A 4,586-nucleotide genomic window follows, 5' to 3' on the forward strand; every position below is an offset into this window, starting at 1 on the left:
TGTAAGAAGGGACCATTCCCTGGAGAAGGATGTCATGCTTGGTAGGGTGGAGGGTCGACGAAAGAGGGGGAGGCCTTCAACGAGATGGATTGATACAGTGGCTGCGATGATGGGCTCGAGTATAGCAGGATTGTGGGGCTGGCGCGGGATGGGGCAGTGTTTCGTTCTGCTGTGCTTGGGGTCGCTATGAGTCAGAAACGACTTGACGGCACTTAACAACAACAACAAGTTAATTCTTATTTTTCACATTCATAAATACCACTGAAATACACATCTTTGCAGAGAAATTTTTGTGCTCCAGTGTGCTCTTTAGAATAATTTCTTAGAAATGGAATTCCTGAATTAAAAGGTCAGAACATTTTTAAGGCTCTTGATATATATTGTCAAACTGCCTTCCAGAAAGGTTATACCAGTTTCCACTTCTTCCAACAGCATAGGAGAGTACACAGCACCATCATTTTAAAAACTTTTGCCAAGTTGATATTGAATTATTGTTTTAATTAGCAGTTCCTTGATGACTCCTGAAGTTAAACTCTTCATATGTTTAGTTCATATGCTCTTCTTTGGAATGCCTTTGTGCAGGGAAATTGGGCTTAAGGAAAAGCCTCTTGGTGGAAATATTTTTGCAGCTGCTGGAGTTGTCTGGACTGGTCCCTTTTTATGACGCTTTCCTGGACTAGGACCTGAGCTCCAGGAAGCCAGTGCTGGTGTGACACAATCCTGCAGCTATGATTACTCATTTTCTAATTGTCAGGAAGGCTTCTCCAGCCCCTTCCTGCCCCTAGATGGCACCTTTATATCAGAGGTGACTTCACCTGCTTCTGCAGCATTCATTCGGAACTCTAGTAGACCAAAAGCCCTTTTCAATATTCCACAAAGAGAGAATTTCATTACATCCGCATTCTGGCAAACAGGAGCAATGGCAGGAGCAGAGATGAATCTACAAAGAAGGCGATGTGGCTTGTTTCATTCCTCTCGCTGTGGAGTGTCAGAGATACAGGTTGTTTTAAAATTAAATATTTGTCCTCACCCCATGTAGGGAAATGGAAACCACTGCATTTTCAGCACTGGTTTTAAAATACGTCCCCCCAAAATATATTTAACATTCATTTTATTTGATTGAGGCCCAGCTTGCCCTTTTCCATCCAAGAGCATCAGAGACCCTCTGAAGAGAAGCTTTAGCCAAAAATGACGTTATTCTGGCAAATTTCTGGGGGATAGAAAAAATCCCTTTTCAAGCAGCTTATTTTGAGATGCCGTTACTCTCACTGTCTCTCTTGATACATTTAGACACACACACACACACCATGTACATACCACAAACTTGATCTACACAACAACACACACACGTACTACATCACACTCACCACACCCCACTGCACACATACATGCACCCTTGCACATACAGCACACACTTGACCTGCACAACATACACAGTCATAAATTGTGTACACAATATTCAAATACCACACAAACCACACACAACATACACTTGACCCACACAATAAACACACATTTATACCACATACACACATTATATACATGCCATACACATACACACACCACCACCGAATTAACACCACATCCACAACCCCTCCCACATACAGTGGCATCACTAACGGGATGCAGGGGGCTGATGTGTGGACTGCACCAGGTGGCACTGAAGGGGAGAGGTGACACTAAAATGACTATAAAATTTTTGTGCTATACTTCAGCAAAAATGTATTATTTTTAATAAAAATATCCCTGCAGTTAGTTGTAATAACAAAAACAATTTTCATAAACTCAGTTTACATGTATTAATATACCCATTAGGCTAAAGGAAGCTCTGGTGGCATAGTGCCTAAGGCATTTGACTGCTAATCAGAAGGCTGGTGGTTCAAACTCACCGGGAAGGAAGATTGGGCAATCTACTTCCATAGTGATACTGCCTTGGAAACCCAAGGAGGGGTCCCTATGAGTCGGATCCAACTCGATGGCAGTGAGTTGCATTGTAAAGCTAAAACTCTAGGCCCATTTACTTTTTTAACCTTCTCATGCGCTCAGGTCAGAGCTGTTGTTATCATCCAACTACAATGATGCTTTGAATCACGTGGTTTTGTCTGCACGTTCTACAGGCATTTGCTGTTGTTTGCGTTGCTTCTCGTGTTTTTATAGTCGCTGATTTTGTGAAATTTTCTGGTGTTTTAGCTACAATATTGTAGTAGGTACTATTTGTGGACCTACACCAATAACTTTGTTGAGAATGAAGTCGTAATTAAAGAAAAAAAAAAGAGAAATGAAAAAAGGCTTCTGCTCAGTAACCAATAATGTAGCTAATAATACTGTAATTCAATGTAGAAATATTTTTTTAAAAAATCTTGTTAGTATTCATATATTCTAATAAATATTACATTTACATAATTTACAACAATATTTATCATGTATTATTCTATTATTAAAATAGACAATAAACATTACTAAGGATTCTGTGTGGTCTGGTACTGGAGGAGGTCCATTGTGGGGTGGTGGTGACATCATGAGTTATCATATTGGGTGACACCAACCCTATTGATGTCACTGCTCACCAACACATCTCTTCTCCCTCTTTCTCCTGCCCCAGCCCCCAAACTTGAACTTTTAGAAGCATTTGAGGATGAAAAGGGGGTTTGCTGTCCTGACTACATTTCCTGTTGCACCAGGCACCAAAACTGCTTCAGTAATCTCACTTCCTTCTTGTGAGGAGGGTAGGGAAGGGACAGAATATGCTCTAGTGAGGGCTCTGGGATGAATCAGAGGATTAATTAAAAATTAGTGAGTCATTTGTGAGGCAATAACTTTAGTCCAGAGCAGGTCTTGGACTGAGACTTTCTCTCTACTTGCTCATTAATATGGCTCATAGAACTCACAATCTGGAATAAACAGAGTCTGGGGCAGATGGTCAGGGCTAGACAATAAGAACCTTGAAGCATCCACACTACTAATTTTCCTCCACTTTCCTCATTGAAGGCTGAAGAGATATTTTTTTTTTCTTAAGTCTCAGAGGTATGAAGAAATCACAGCCATAGAGCTCTGCTAATTAGAAAAAGCAAACCTAATCAACTTTGATTACCAGCTGTACAGATTATCTGTGGTAAAATTTTCATGCCAGAGTGGATTTTCCTTCCCCACCCCTTCTTCAGAGTCACTTTCTCTCTCCCACCTATCCACAGCATTCTCAGAGCCCTTGGGCTATTTTTAATATCTGCCCTGGAAAAACACCATTTGGAAAGCAAATCTGCTGCAAATAGTCCCAGTAAGGCAGTCTAGAGCCAAATCTAAATGATTTCTTGACTACATATTGGGATTATCCATACCACTGTTGTCCTTCCCATCAGTTTGTATTATTGAAAATTATTTCCTCTTGACCAGAGCTGCCAAGCTTGAAGTACTTACACTGAGTAAATTATTTTAGCCCTTGAAAAATTTCCAAGGGGTAGCAGAAGTGGTAGATCATAGTGGTTAAAATCTTGGGTTCTGGATTCAAATTGCCTCATGTTTCAACCCTGGCTACCCCCAGGCAACAGACCCTGAACCCAAAGCCTCCCGTGTAAAATGGGAATAACAGGATTCACTTCATAGAGTGGGTAGAGAGAATTAAATGAGCTATACACAAGTGGCTGGCACACAGCAAGCTTGGAATAAATGATACAAATGCTAGCAGATGGTCAAGAAAAGATGGTATTGAAAGACGAAGTCCAAGCTGCACTGAAGGAATTGGTGAAAAACAAGGCTCCAGATTCCCATTGAGAAGTTTCCACAAATGGATGAAATGTTAGAAGCCCTCACTCATTTATGCCAAGAAATCTGGAAGACAGCTACCTGGCCAACCAACAGGAAGAGATCCATAGCTGTGCCCCTTCCAAAGAAAAGTGATCCAACAGAATGCAGAAATTATCAAAAAAATATCATTAATATCACACACAAGTGAAATTTTGCTGAAAATGATTCAAAAATGGTTGCAGCCATACAACAACAGGGAACTGCTGGAAATTCAAGCTAGATTCAGAAAAGGATGTGGAACTAGGGATATCATTGCTGAGGTCAGATGAATCTGAAAGCAAAGAATACCAGAAAGAAGTTTACCTGTGTTTTATTGACTATGCAAAAGCACTCAACTGTGTGGATCATGACAAATTATGGATAACATTTCCATACACATTATGGATAACAGAACTATTAATTGTCCTCATGAGGACCCTATACATAGACCAAGAGGCTGTTGTTTTAACAGAACAAAGGGACACTATATGGTTTAAAACCAGGAAGGGTGTGTGTCAGGGTTGTATCTTTTATCATACTTATTCAGTCTATATGTTAAGCAAATAATTTGAGAGCTGAACTATATGAAGAAGAACAAAGCATCACGATTGGAAGAAGATTCATTAAAGACCTGAGATATGCAGAAGGCACAACCTTGTTTGCTCAAAGTGAAGAAGAGTTTAAGCACTTACTGATGAAGATCAAAGACTACAACCTTCAGTAGGGATTACTCCTCAACATAAAGAAAACAAAGATCCTCACAATTGGACCAAAAAGCAACATCATGATAAACAGAAAGGATTGAA

Source organism: Orycteropus afer, unplaced genomic scaffold (genome assembly GCF_000298275.1).
Source record: "Orycteropus afer afer isolate SDZICR_OR568_19922 unplaced genomic scaffold, OryAfe1.0 scaffold00010, whole genome shotgun sequence".
Lineage (NCBI taxonomy): Eukaryota > Metazoa > Chordata > Mammalia > Tubulidentata > Orycteropodidae > Orycteropus > Orycteropus afer.